Raw genomic sequence first — 15,297 nt, 5'->3', positions numbered from 1 at the left:
CACTCCATCTCCTGTTCACCCAACCTGCTTGGTTCCATCTGTCTGTCTGTCTGTCTCTCTCTCTCCACCCAATCAAATCCTGGTCACTCACAAACCTCTCCAGGCAACTTTCTTCTGCAGTCTGCAGTGGCCTGAAGGAACCGCTTCCTGGCCCTGCCTCTTGTTCGCTCACTCTCACTCTGCATTGCCCTCTGTCCACATGGCTGCCAAACAAAAATGAAACCATGCGCCATGCAGTAGATCTGTGCGCGCCATTGCCAGCTTCCAGCATCCTTCCTTCCTCCTCCCAAAACAGGATGTTACGTCATGAGGGAGGAGGGAAGATGGCAGCCAGCAGCAGCGCACACAGGACCTCCCCAGGCCCCACACATGGTTTCATTTTTGACGTTTTGCAGGGGATTGGGGGAGAGGAGAGAGTGAGAGTGAGCGAGAGGCAAGACCAGGAAGTTCGGGGGTCCTTTACGCTGCAGTTGTAGTCACAGTCACATTCAGTCACCGCTGGAAGGGCAACTTGTTTGGGGGGGGCAATGCCCTCTCACCCCTCCAAAACTACGCCTATGCCAACATGTATCACCAAACAGGCTGCATCAGGGATGATATGAAAGATATAACTAAAACATAAACCATATGTAACCCTGGGCACACCACTGGCTCAGCTCCACCTCGGGATTTTACTCACACTTCCTGTGACCGGGGTCACAGAAACAGAATACTTCTGCACACACACAGCTCCCACTGGCTGGATCTCTCAAGCTGGGCACAGATCTGGGCCAGAATAAATCTGGTAGGCCAAGGGTACTCTTTCTCTGGGCACTTTCACTCCAAAGATCAGTCAGCAGTATCAGTGTTAAACTTCAACTTACTTTATTAACAGTAACTTGACAAAAACAGTACTAATTATAATGTTATGGGTTAGACGTACTCCAAAATCACCCAATAATGATATTTTATGTCCTGATCACTTACAGAAGTTGATAAGCCTGTTTTGGATATAGCTTCTGATCAATTGTTATGTCAATATGGCAGAAAAGCTATTTGTATTGCAAGGCAAATGTCCTTTCCATATGTAAAAACATACTGAGTTTCCAAGAAATATTAATAGGATTATAAAAACTAGTTAAAGACCTTGCTAAATAATAATAATAATGATAAAAGAAAATAAACAGATTAATGAGCACAACATATGAGTGTGGAAGAGGAGACCCTCAATTACCTTATAATTTTTAGGCTGATATCACAATAAATATTATTTGAGATGATACATAAGTAAAATACTCCAGTGAAAATCAACAGTAAAATTAAACTACATTTTACCTCTGTGCTGTTTTAAAGACCATAAAAAGAAACTTATAAATTAGAAAAAAATGTGTTTTAAAACCATTAAAAACAATTATTCTTTAAAAGTTAGTGAGAATAATGGTACATAGAGGGGCATAATCGACCAGAAACGCCTATCTCCATGGGCGTTAATCTCCGAGAACGGGTCCGTGAAGGGGCGGAGTGAACCGTATTTTAAAAAAAAAATAGACGCCCATGCTTTATTCGCCAAGGTGTGAGCTGGGCGTTTTTGCTTTTCACCGATAATGGAAAATGAAATCGCCCAGCTCAAAAACGAATAAATGCAAGGCATTTGTTCGTGGGAGGGGCCAGGATTCATAGTGCACTGGTCCCCCTCACATGCCAGGACACCAACCGGGCACCCTAGGGGGCACTTTTACAAAAACAAAAAAAAAGGTAAAAGAGCTCCCAGGTGCATAGCACCCTTCCCTTGGGTGTTGAGCCCCCCAAATCCCCCTCAAAACCCACTGCCCACAAGTCTACACCAGTACTATAGCCCTAAGTGGTGAAGGGGGGCACCTACATGTGGGTACAGGGGGTTTGGGGGGGTTGGACGACTAGTAGCATTAAGCAGCACAATTGTAACAGGTAGGGGGGGGATGGGCCTGGGTCCACCTGCCTGACGTCCACTGCACCCCCTAACAACTGTTCCAGGGACCTGCATACTGCTGCTTGGGAGGAGGGTATGACATTTGAGGGTGAAAGTAAAAAGTTGTGAAACATCATTTGTTGTGGTGGGAGGGGGTTAGTGACCACTGGGGGAGTCAGGGGAGGTCATCCCCGACTCCCTCTGGGGGTCATCTGGTCATTTAGGGCACTTTTTGGGGCCTTATTCGTCAAAAAACAGGGTCCAGGAAAAGTGCCCTAAATTCTAGCTACAAACGCATCCATTATCGGCGAAGGGCGCCCATCTCTGTTCGGGTGATAACCACGCCCCAGTTCCGCCTTCACCACGCCTCCGACACTCCCCCATCAACTTTGTCCGCATCCGCGACGGAGTGCAGTTGAAAGCGTCCAAAGGTCGGCTTTCGATTATGCCGCTTTATTTGTTTTTGTGAGAAGAACGCCCATCTCCCGATTTAGGTCGGAACTTGGGCGTTATTCTCGTTCGATTATAAGCTGGATAGTCTGTTCATTAGGTAACTATCCAGCTTATAATCGAAAGTGATCGCCGGCCATCTTCCGACAAAAATCGGGAGATGGCCGGCAATTTCTTAAAGCGGCGAAATCGGTATAATCGAAAGCGGCATTTTTGACAGCATCACCGCTTTCCCGTCACTTCACCAGCGAAAGTTCAAGGGGGCGTGTCGGTAGATTAGCGAAGGCGGGGCATGGGCGGGCATGGGCGTGGCTACCAGATGGCCGGCTTTCGCCGATAATGGGAAAAAAAAGCATCGTTAAGCAGTATTTCGCCGGCTTTACTTGGTCCTTTTATTTTCACGACCAAGCCTCAAAAAGGTGCCCCAACTGACCAGATGACCACTGGAGGGAATGGGGGATGACCTCCCCCATACTCCCCCAGTGGTCACCAACCCCCTTCCAAACTAAAAAAATAAAACTAAAAACCTTTTTTGCCAGCCTGTATGCCAGCCTCAAATGCCGTACCCACCTCCATGACAGCAGAATGTGTTGTATCCTCCGACAGCCTTTCCCTGGTTGCGATGTGGCTCACGGGTGAGTGTGACACCTTTTCTGTTAGGTGCCCTGCAGAGTCACATTACCAATGTATTGTGGTGGGTGTAGGGTACTGGGCTCTACTCCCATGGTGCTTTTCCCCCCTGCTAACTGGGTCAGAGTGTGCCCTGTTTTGCTTCCTGTTGTAGTGCATGCGGTAGTGGCCATTTTTGTAAGCCAGTTTTAGTTCCCTTTCCTGTGTTACCCACGTTAGAGAACGTAGTTCTTACCTTGAATGGTGCTGAAAGAGGACATTATACACCATTCTGCCCGCTCTGACCTACTGCTAATCTCAGTACCAGGGGACTCTTTGCCAGTGGGGCACAACCTCTGATCTGCAGTTAACTGTGAGTAAACGTGGTTATTTCAAGAAAGGACTTTTTCAGAGAGATTAGTCTTCAGATGTGAACTGGTGTGCCAAAGTTATACAGCAGCAATAAGTCCTAGAGGCTGTATGCAGGTCCCTGGAGCAATTTTAGTGGGTGCAGTACATTTGTGGGTAGTGGGTTTGGGGGGCTCAGCTCCCAAAGTAAGGGAGCTATGCACGTGGGAGCGTTTCTGAAGTCCACTGCAGTGACCCCTAGGGTGGCCGGTTGGTGTCCTGGCATGTCAGGGGGGGCAGTGCACTAAAAATGCTGGCTCCTCCCATGGCCAAATGCCTTGAATTTGGCCGGGGTTTGAGATGGCCGACATAACTTTTCATTATCGCTGAAAAACAAACCCGGCCATCTCAAACCCGGTGAACTCCACGGCATTTGGCCATGGGAGGAGCCACCCCCCGTAATCTCACATCATTCATACCCTTACCCACAGAAATATGTATACCATATATCTTTATGCCTTATTATCGCCCTCTAAGCTCTCATTATCTCCTTCCAATGTTTCAATGTTTGTGTTCCATTGTTACATTCCTTAACGACACCTCGATTGTCTAGCATAACTCTGCACAATCTTTTTCGATAATACGGTTCCGGCCAGCTGTAGCGCCGCCGCCAACATAGATCGCCGGTGATCTATTTGGCCGGCGACGTTCGATTATGCCCCTCCACGACTTGTCCTAAAGTGCATCACTTTGCATTTGTCCACAATAAGGGCCTCTTTTACCAAACAGCGCTAGTGATCCTTGGCATGCCAGTGCCAACAAATCCCATTCACTTTGAGTGGACTTCGTCGGCATTGCTGCATGGGAATTGCTAACGCAGTTTGGCAAAAGAGGCCCTAAATTTCATCTACATAAGCACTCAACTATGGAACGCAGTACCAAACGTCATGAAAACAATGCACGACCTAACAATCTTTCCGAAACTATTAAAAACCAATTTGTTCAAAAATGCATACCATAAAGACCCAACCTAAACACCGGAACCCCACAACACAACGAAACTCATACAAGAACTGAACAATACTTAACCCTTCCTCCTGACTACCCAATGTCCTCTATCACTTATGATCTTTAATGCAATTACCACTCTGTATTTCTCATACCGGAATTGGCGATCGCCATCACGGTATTATGTAAACCACATTGAGCCTACAAATAGGTGGGAAAATGTGGGATACAAATGCAACAAATAATAATAATCTGCCCAGTCTTCCAGTTTCCTATGGTCTTCCTACAATTTTTCACAGTCCACATCTGTTTGACAACTTTGAACAGATGTGTATTATCTTCAGATTTAATCACCTCACTTGTCATTCCAATTTCCAGATCATTTATAAATATGTTAAACAGCACCAGTCCCAGTACAGATCCCTGTGGCACTCCACTATTCACCCTCCTCCATTGAGAAAAATGGCTGTTAAACCCTACCCTCTGTTTTCTGTCCAATAATCAATTCCTAATCCACAGAAGGATATTGCCTCCTATCTTGTGGCTTTTTAATTTTCTCAGGAGTTTCTCATGAGGAATTTTTTCAAAAGCTTTCTGAAAATCTAGATACACTACATCAACTAGATCACCTTTATCCATGTGTTTATTCATGCCTTCAAAGTAACGAAGCAAATTGGTGAGGCAAAATTTCCCTTGGCTGAACCCATGCCGACTCTGTCCCATTATGTATGTGTTCTACAATTTTATTCTTTATAATAGTTTCCACTATTTTGCCTGGCACTGAAATTAGGCTTAACGGTCTGTTATTTCCCAGATCACCCTGGAACCCTTTTTACAAATTGGCATTGCATTGACCCCCCCCCCCCCCCACCCCTCCAATCTTCAGGTACTACAGACGATTTTAATGACAGGTTACAGATCACTAACAGCAGATCTGCAGTATCATGTTTGAGTTCTTTCAGTACCCTGGGATGTATACCATCTGGCCCAGGTGATTTATTGTTCTTTAACTCGTCGATTTGGCTCAGTACATCTTCCAGGGTCACCGAGATTTCTTTCAGTTCCTCTGCACCGTCACCCTTGAAAACCATTTCTAGTACAAGTAAATCTCTTACATCTTCTTCAATCAATGTCTCTGCTATGGCCTTGTCTTTCTCGGGTGTCCCTTTTGCTCCTTCATGATCTAACAGTCCCACAGATTCCCTCACAGGCTTTCTGCTTCTGATGTACCTGAAAATGTTGTTACTATGAGTTTTTGTCTCTGTGACATGTTTTTCTTCATATTCTTTTTTTTAATCCTTTTTTACCAATGCTTTGCATCTTGTTTGACAGTGCTTATGTTGCTTCTTATTTTCTTCATTCGGATCCTTCTTTTTCCATTTTTTGAGGGATGTTCTTTTGGCACTAACAGCCTCTTTCACTTCACCTTTTAACCATGCTGGCTGTCATTTGCTCTTCTTTCCATGTTTCTTAATACGTGGATTACATCTGGTCTGGGCTTCCACAATGGTATTTTTAAACAATATCCTTGTCTGATTTAAAGTCCTAACCTTTGCAGCCAATCCTTTTAGCTTCTTTTTAACCATTTTCCTTATTTTATCATAGTCACCCTTTTGAAAATTAAATGCTGCTACAGTAGATTTCCTTAGTGACTTCACTTCAGATATTAGCTCAAATGTGATCATGTTATGACCACTGTTTCCCAGGAGACCCAACAGTGTTCATCTCTCATATTATGCTTTGCATTACACTAAGGACTAGATATAAAATATCTCCCCCTCTTGTTCGTTCTTGGACCAGCTGCTCCAAGAAGCAGTCATTTATTACGTCTAGGAAATAGGAATTTTACCTCCCTAGTTCTCGCTGATGTAACATCCCGTTAATATTGGGATAATTGAAGTCACCCATTATTATGCTGTTGTCCAATTTGCCTGCTTTCCTGATTTCTGTAATCATTTCTTCATCTGTCTGTTTGTTCTGTCCTGGTATATTCCTTCCCTTCACACATAGAATTTCTATCCATAAGGATTTAACACTGCTATCTGTTTCATGTAGAATGTTTATTTTGTTTGTCTCAATTCCCTCTTTAACATATAGCACAACCCCACCTCCAACTTGATCCACTCCATCACTGTGATATAATTTGTACCCTGATACCCAGTGTCCCATTGATTGTCCTCTTTCCTGCAGGTATCTGAGATGCCTATTATATCTATCTCTTCATTTAGTGCTACATAGCTAACTCTCATCTTATTTTTTAGGCTTCTAGTATTTATATATAGACACTTCAAACACCTCTTTTTCCTTGCGTCTACAAGCTGCTTTGAAGTTGATGGGGATAATTTGTATCCATTACTCTATTCTCCCATTAAACACTTCTGGCTTTCTTTCACCACTATTGAAACCTCTCTATTGACATTCTCTAAATGTCCTGTTTCAGTAGTATCCTTCAAGGATACTCCACATTGAACCATGATCTCATGGGTGACTGTCAGCTCCCCCCCTTCCATTTTAGTATAAAATCTCTGCTCCATCTTCTTTTTAAATGTTAGCACCATCAGCCTGGTTTCATCACGCATTGATACTTCAGTGCACTGTCTTGCTGTTGGGTCCTGCACGTGGAACTGGCAGCATGTCTGAAAAAGCTACCCTGGAGGATTCGGATTTCAGCTTTCTATCTAAGAGTCAAAATTTGACTTCCAGAACCTTCCTCACACATTTCCCTATGTCATTGGCACCCACATGTATCAGGAAAGCTGGCTCCTCCCCAGCATTATCTAAAATCCTTTCTAGGTGACACGTAAGGTCTGCCACCTTCGCACCAGGCAGGCAAGTGACCAGGCAATCCTCACATCCACAGGCCACCCAGCTATCTACATGCCTATTGATCATATCTACTACTACTATTTAGCATTTCTATAGCGCTACAAAGCGTACGCAGCGCTGCACAAACATAGAAGAAAGACAGTCCCTGCTCAAAGAGCTTACAATCTAGTAGACAAAAAATAAAGCAAACAAATCAATTAATGTGTAGCTGTCCTAATCCTTCCATCCTGGCAGAAGCTCCTGGAGACAATATCCTTGGTACAACAGGATATTGCATTTCCTGTTGGGCAGATCCTGGCTACAGGATTACTTCTTACTTCACCGGGATGATGCTCTCTTTTTAGGAGATCTCCCTCCTCCAAGCAAACACAGGGGCTGCCAGAATGGAGGTCGGACCTCTCTACAACGTAGGCCTCCTCTATGTACCTTTCTGTTTCCTTCAGCTCCTCCAAGTCTGCTACTCTCCCTCCTCCCTTTATGTACCTTTCTGTTTCCTTCAGCTCCTCCAAATTTGCTACTCTCCCTCCTCCCTTTCCTATCCAAGATACTTGAACGTGCTGTTCACCGCCGTTGCCTTGACTTTCTTTCATCTCAAGCTATTCTTGATCCACTTCAATCTGGCTTTCGCCCCCTTCATTCAACTGAAACAGCACTTGCTAAAGTCTCCAATGATCTGTTCCTGGCCAGATCCAAAGGTCTCCATTCTATACTCATCCTTCTCGATCTACCTGCTGCTTTTGGCCTAGTGGTTAGGGTGGTGGACTTTGGTCCTGGGGAACTGAGGAACTGAGTTCGATTCCCACTTCAGGCACAGGCAGCTCCTTGTGACTCTGGGCAAGTCACTTAACCCTCCATTGCCCCATGTAAGCCACATTGAGCCTGCCATGAGTGGGAATGCGCGGGGTACAAATGTAACAAAAAAACAAAAAAAATATGCTGTCCTCACTTGGATTTCAGGGCTCTGTTCTTTCCTGGTTTTCTTATCTCTCCCAGCGTACCTTTAGCGTATACTCTAGTGGATCCTCCTCTACTTCTATCCCACTGTCAGTTGGTGTACCTCAGGGATCTGTCCTGGGACCTCTTCTTTTCTCCATCTATACTTCTTCCCTTGGTACTCTGATCTCATCCCATGGTTTTCAGTATCATCTTTACGCTGATGACTCCCAGATCTACCTCTCCACACCAGAAATCTCAGCAGGAATCTAGGCCAAATTATCAGCCTGCCTGTCTGACATTGCTGCCTGGATGTCTCAGCGCCATCTGAAACTAAACATGACCAAGACTGAGCTTCTCATCTTTCCCCCTAAACCAACCTCTCCTCCTCCCCCATTCTCTATTTCTGTGGATAACACTCTCATCCTTCCTGTCTCGTCAGCTCGTAACCTTGGGGTCATCTTCGACTCCTCCCTCTCCTTCTCTGCACATATTCAGCACACTGCTAAAACCTGTTGTTTCTTTCTCTATAATATCAGCAAAATTCGCCCTTTCCTTTCTGAGCACACTACCAGAACCCTAGACTATTGCAACTTGCTTCTTACAGGTCTCCTACTTAGCCATCTCTCTCCTCTTCAATCTGTTCAAAATTCTGCTGCACAACTAATATTCCACCAGTGTCATTATGCTCATATTAGCCCTCTCCTCAAGTCACTTCACTGGCTTCCTATCCGTTTCCACATACAATTCAAACTCCTCTTATTGACCTATAAGTGCATTCACTCTGCAGCTCCTTAGTACCTCTCCACTCTCATCTCTCCCTACATTCCTCCCTGGGAACTCCATTCACTGGGTAAATCTCTCTTATCTGCACCCTTCTTCTCCACTGCTAACTCCAGACTCCATTCCTTTTATCTTGCTGCACCATATGCCTGGAATAGACTTCCTGAGCCGGTACGTCAAGCTCCATCTCTGGCTGTCTTCAAATCTAAGCTAAAAGCCCACCTTTTTGATGCTGCTTTTAACTCCTAACCCTTATTCACTTTGTTAAGAATAGAGAGCTGCACGGGAACGGGGTTTGCGGGAATCCCGCAGAACCCGCGGGATTCCCGCAGGGATGGAAGCAGTTCTGTGGGGTTCCCGCGGGGACGGAAGCAGTTCTGTGGGGTTCCCGTGGGGATGGAAGCAGTTCTGCGGGATTCCCGTGGAAATGTAAGCTACACCTGCACCAGCCTCTCATCTACTGAGTCCCAAGTTCTTTGAGTGCTGTCTTCTCCTCCTCCTCCTTGCTTTAACAGCACAAATGTGGAAAATTTTCCATTAAGGAGGTGGTAGGGATGAACACAGAGGATCTCTAATTAGAAAATTGAAGTTATAAAAAACCTAACCTTAAATGGTTGCATGTGTGTGGATGTGTGAAGTAATGCTTAGATGGCGACTCTGGCTGTGATTAACTAGGGCCAGTACCGGGCAGACTTGTATGGTCTGTGTCTAATATATGGAAGTCTGGTTTAGGATGGGCTGGAAAGGGCTTAGACAGCAACTTCAGTGGCTGGAACATAAGGACGGTTCTGGACAGATTTTTACGATCTGTGTCCCACAAATGAGAAGAAGAATAGTGGGTTCAACGACAACTCCAGCAGTTGGAACATAAGGATAGGGCCAGATAGACTTCTATGGTCTGTGTTCCAGAAACACAAAAGAAAGACCATAATCAAGTATGTAATATCACACTCATTGATTTAATCATGAATTGATAATGAGTGTGACTATTGGCAGACTGGATGGACCATTCAGGTCTTTATTTGCTGTCACTTACTATGTCACAATTAATCCTCTTTGCTCCCAGGCTGATGAGCAGACCTCAGCTCTGACACAGGCATGAGCATCAGATGTCACCTTACCTACTGGCACATGCATGTGGTGACCTCTCAGCACACAGTGCCAGTAAATCAGAGACAAATCTTACATGTGCACACCAGAGTGTTCCAAGTTTCAGCTTCCATTCCTTCCTTGCCTACAGTGCTATGGCTCAAATCCAGAGAGAGACTGAGGGAGCTGACTGGAATTTTCTTTTATGTACCATTAAATTCTTACAGTGATGGGTGGGGATGGGTTAAATTCTTGCGGGGACGGGTGGGGATGGGTTACATTTTTGCAGGGATGGATGGAAAAGATTCCAGTGGGGACGGGTAAGATTCCAGCAGGGACGGGCGGGGATGGGTAAGATTTCTGTCCCGGTGCAACTCTCTAGTTCAGAACCCTTATTTTATCATCCTCACTTTAATATTCCCTTATCTCTTGTTTGTTCTGTCTGTCTGTCCTAATTAGATTGTAAGCTCTGTCGAGCAGGGACTGTCTCTTCATGTTCAAGTGTACAGCACTGTGTACGTCTAGTAGCGCTTTAGAAATGAAAAGTAGTAGTAGTAGTACTCTAGCCTCAAGAGAACGGACTCATTCTATGAGAGCTAGGATCTCTTTGCATTGAGCACATACATATAACTTCTTGGCAGCTGAGAGATAATCATACATGTGACACAGTGCAAAAGAATGGATAGCACCCCTCTTTCTGCTGGACTGCTGTTTGCATCTTAATATTTTTTCCCATAATATTTTATTAGATATAAAAATACAGACAAAAAAAATTACAACAGATGCAAAAATATTAAATTTGAATATTTTGGATACAAGAGATCAAATATCATTCCAGAAGGTATGTATTGATCCACATTCAAACAACATATATATAAGGGTTCTAGTTTGCAAATTACAGTGCCATCAGTTATTTTGAGCAGTAAGACCAGCAAATGCAGCTTTCGTGGAGTCCATATAGCTGGAAACATTTCAGGGAACCAGATATATGGTGATTAGTGTTGTGATGTTCTCCCTTTTCAACCAGAAAAGAAGTCGAGCTTCTTCTGACAAAACTTTCCCCCATCCAGGAAATTGTGGTAGAAACTTTAATAGATCCCACCTCCCTTTTAACAGGAGATAACAACATAGCATTGTCTCCTTCTTAACAGGAGGCACTAGGGACCCTGAAGTCTTCCCCATGGAAAAAGTGTTTTATTTCTCTTTCCAAGTCAATCTTTATGGCTCCCCTTTAACTCAGAGTGAATAATCATGAGACATCTGTTATTTTGTCCAACATCCCCTCTCTGAAGTTTTCCCCAGTAACAGGTCACAGCTCTATTACCCTCCTTGTGTCACATGGCAATGCATCTGGGGAATATCACTTGACAAAAAGGCTTCACAGGATATGCAAATTAACCATTCTGAAGGCAACTCTTTTCTCACGGGTATACTTTAACCCTTTAGTGTCCAATGTTCCCATAATAAGCCATATGGGAACAGATTGATGGGAACATTGGACACTAAAGGGTTTAATTACTCTGAAGAGGTATTCTTCTTGTAACAAACACTTTAACAAGCAGTCTTCAACTGAGCTGTCCACTGGGGAACATATGGATCAGTTATACAATACTCAGTTGGCTTCCCAGGATATGCAAATTAACCATTCTAAATACAAATCCACTCCAATTAGCTTCTGCTAACCGCTCTGTAGGGTTACTCTTCTTTCTACAAACATTTCAGTACACTGTCTTTAATGAAGCCTTCCACTGGGAGATGTGGGTCTCAGTTCTACAACAGCCACCACCCCTTGGACAGGACTTTTAAAGTCCACTATCACTGCACAGTCCTGTCCTCCACTCCTGGCTGTTGATATCAGACCCTTACTTCAAGAATCATAGTGTTATCTCCATGTTGTGGCCACATCAAAGTTCCTTATCCTCTCCATTATTCTGGATTTCAGGTAAGTACCTTGTCTTTCGTTAGGGATTCTCCTTTGGGGTCCAGGCCCTAGAGTTTCCAGCTCATCTTTAGGGATCCTTTCCTTTGGTATCCAGTCATCAGTTACTTGGCATCCTTCATTCTTCTTAGAGGGCTCCTTCCCTTTCTTCTCTTCTTGGGGAAAGGTGTTTTTAAAGAGCTGCTTCCTACCAACCCCACCCTTCCTGGGCTCCTCCTATATTCTGGAAAAAGTACAGAACCTTCTCCAATGGGCTTGCCTTCTGAAGAGAACTATTTCTACTTATGCCATGGGCCTTCCCCTTTCAACTTTGCACAAGGTTAACCTCTGCCCCTCCCTCTCCCCAGCTATTCATGTCTGGGATATCAATGAGGCATTGAGGCCTCTACAAAGTAACACAAGGGCCTCTACCATGTGGTCGCTACCCATCTAAGCAGGCTTCTTCTAGTCCTGAGCGCCCTCTAGTGACTCTCTTCAGGTCATTACAGCAGTCTTCTACCATAAAAGCTCCCTCTGGTGGCTAGGTCCTGTTGAAGGCATGTCCTAAATTTATCACAGTGTCCATTTCCCAAAGACTTTGCAAAAAGAAGTGCTGTTGTTATATTTATGAGAGAGCAGCAATTTATATAGAGATGATACTAGTGTCCGTTACTCAGTAAGATCTCAATATATTGACTGATGGTTGGAATGGAGGTCTTAACTAAGTTAGTATTTTGGACCGTTGAATTGAGTGTTTTAGCTGCAACCATTTGTAGGAGAAGTTAGAAGTTGATCAAATGACAAAATATTTTTGGTAGTAGAGCTGTAGATGTCAGCAAAAGTCCATAAAGACAGTCAGTCAGTGTTATTCATTTTTGTTTTAGAGTTGTACCACAATGAGGTGAAAAATTGAATGGTTTAGGGGATGATCCATGATAATGTCCAATTCAAGCAAGCGTAACTGTGTATTAATAATAAGTAAGTTGATGCTTTTGGAATTTGGAAATGTTGCAAGTGGCACCAAGTTCAGAGGAAATGGCTAAACAAAATCTTTTTCCAACTGTAGCCAAAGTATAGTCCCTGTTTATTGAGAACCAATGCATTCTGAAAGCTTTATGGTAAAGTAAAACGTCTGGAAATATGACACCAAATCTATCTTTAGGTGCTTTCACATTGAGATCCTAAGAGGTTTGGTCTTCCATAACAATACAGAAAGCATTTTTTCATTTTTTTTAAAATAAAAAGTGGAATGAAATAAAACAGTGAACTTCCCCTACCAAAGCTCCAAGATGGGGAATTCCCTTCCCAAGTCACTAAGATCAATAACACCTCACATTAAGTTTTGGAACTCCTTAAGACTTACCTGTTCAAAAAATTCCTACCCGCAAATAACAAACAATGAACCACTCGCATCTACCCAAACCACTACTTAATCCCCCCCATATCAACTCAAGACATCTAAACCTCTGAAAGCTGCCCAACATACCCCAAGCTCGATGATCCTTGTCTCTAAATCACATGCTTGCACGGTAAGAGATCTTCCCTTACCTCACCCATGATCCACACCATTCTATCAATCCTCGAAGTCTTGCTGTACTCTCTTCTTAAAATTGTATTTCTCTACACCTACTGAATAACTTGTAAAACACATTGAACCAAACCTGTTTGGAAAATGTGGGATATAAATGCAGCTACACATAAATAGTTTATAATCAGTGTTTAGCAGTGAAATTGGCCTGTAATTTTCCACGAATTGGAAGGACGCCTCTAAAACCTTGTTATTGGGTTTTAATTATGTTTTAACATGGGGAATGAGGAATTCCATCTGGACTGGGTGACTTACCCGAAGGAAGGTCTTTAAATGCATCAAATATGTCCTCTTATACAATGGGTTTGGCCAGTTGTGAGTTGTCAATATCGGAGAGTTGAGGTGTCTGAAGAGAGTTCTATGCAAATAGTTCTTGTCATGCTCCCTCACTAGCCAGTTTATTTAGGAATATTTTAACTGGAATTGTCACTGGTTTGGAGGTATTTCTGTTCTGTATCTTTAATTTGCCATTCAAAATTGGTGACTTGGGCATGTATCTGCTTATTATGAAAGGCAGAAATAGAGATTAAGTCACTCCTCAGAGATGCTTTGAAAGCTTCCCAGATCAGTGCCAGATCGCTATCGGATGTGTTGTTGAGTTGAAGAATTCAGTAATCAAGTCATTAAGTCAGCATTTGATAGCATCACCTGACAAGATGTCCATATTTAACCTCCTAGTGGAGATCTAATGGGAGCAGAAGAGGGACAGCTAAGAGTTAATATAATGGGAGCGTGATCAGAAATGACTATCCTGCTTATTTTCAAAGGAGAAGGGTGCCCATCTTCCGACACAAATTGGGAGATGGGCAGCCTTCTCTCAGGGCCGGCCAAATCGGCATAATCGAAAGCTGATTTTGGCCGCCCTCAACTGCAGTCCGTCGCAGGAGCGGCCAAAGTTTAAGGGGGCATGTTGGAGGTGTAGCAAAGGCGGGACTGGGGCATGTTTAACACATGGCCACTCTTGGCCGATAATAGAAAAAAGAAGGGCGGCCTTGACGAGCATTTGGCCGGGTTTACTTGGTCCATTTATTTTCAGGACCAAGCCTCAAAAAGGTGCCCGAACTGACCAGATAACCACCGGAGGGAATCGGGGATGACCTCCCCGTACTCCCCCAGTGGTCACCAACCCCCTCCCACCCTAAAAAAAAATTAAAACATTTTTTGCCAGCCTCTATGCCAGACTAAAATGTCATACCCAGCTCCATGAGAGCAGTATGCAGGTCCCTGGAGCAGTTTTAGGGGGTGCAGTGCACTTCAGGTAGGCGGACCCAGGCCCATCCCCCCCTACCTCTTACACTTGTGGTGGTAAATGTTGAGCCCTCCAACCCCCCCCTCCCCCCAGAACCCACTGTATCCACATGTAGGTGCCCCCTTCACCCCTTAGGGCTATGGTAGTGGTGTACAATTGTGGGGAGTGGGTTTGGGGGGGGGGTTGGGGGTCTCAGCACTGAAGGTAAGGGAGCCTGGTGACTTGCCTGCCTGGTGCGAAGGTGGCGGACCTCACGCGTCACCTAGATAGGATTTTATATAGTGCTGGGGAGGAGACGGCTGTCTTGGTACATGTGGGTACTAATGACATAGGAAAATGTGGGAGAGAGGTTCTGGAAGCAAAATTTAGGCTCTTAGGTAGAAAGCTGAAATCCAGATCCTCCAGGGTAGCATTTTCTGAAATGCTACCTGTGCCACGCGCAGGGCCCAAGAGACAGGCAGAGCTCCAGAGTCTCAATGCGTGGATGAGACGATGGTGCAGGGAGGAGGGCTTTAGATTTGTTAGGAACTGGGCAACATTCTGGGGAAGGGGGAGCCTATTCCGAAAGG

At 44.3% G+C, this 15,297-nt stretch overlaps 1 protein-coding gene across 4 annotated transcripts in view; it reads right to left on the bottom strand.

Moving 5' to 3' along the window:
- LOC115466290 (5-beta-cholestane-3-alpha,7-alpha-diol 12-alpha-hydroxylase-like) overlaps nucleotides 1-15,297 on the bottom strand; it is a 149,645-nt gene that overhangs the window by 8,250 nt on the left and 126,098 nt on the right. The window contains exon 1 of one of the 4 annotated variants that reach the window (XM_030197464.1): nucleotides 11,924-11,990. The exons of 2 other annotated variants lie outside the window; for them this stretch is intronic. The gene's annotated coding sequence lies outside the window, so the exon portion shown is untranslated. Of the gene's footprint in view, nucleotides 1-3,819; nucleotides 3,830-11,923; nucleotides 11,991-15,297 lie in introns of those variants that run through there. One more of the 4 variants, XM_030197480.1, reaches the window with a different exon arrangement.

This window comes from Microcaecilia unicolor, chromosome 1 (assembly GCF_901765095.1).
Source record: "Microcaecilia unicolor chromosome 1, aMicUni1.1, whole genome shotgun sequence".
NCBI classification, from domain to species: Eukaryota; Metazoa; Chordata; class Amphibia; order Gymnophiona; family Siphonopidae; genus Microcaecilia; species Microcaecilia unicolor.
Note: the sequence above shows the minus strand (reverse complement) of the source record. Positions and strands in the feature narration are given on the sequence as shown.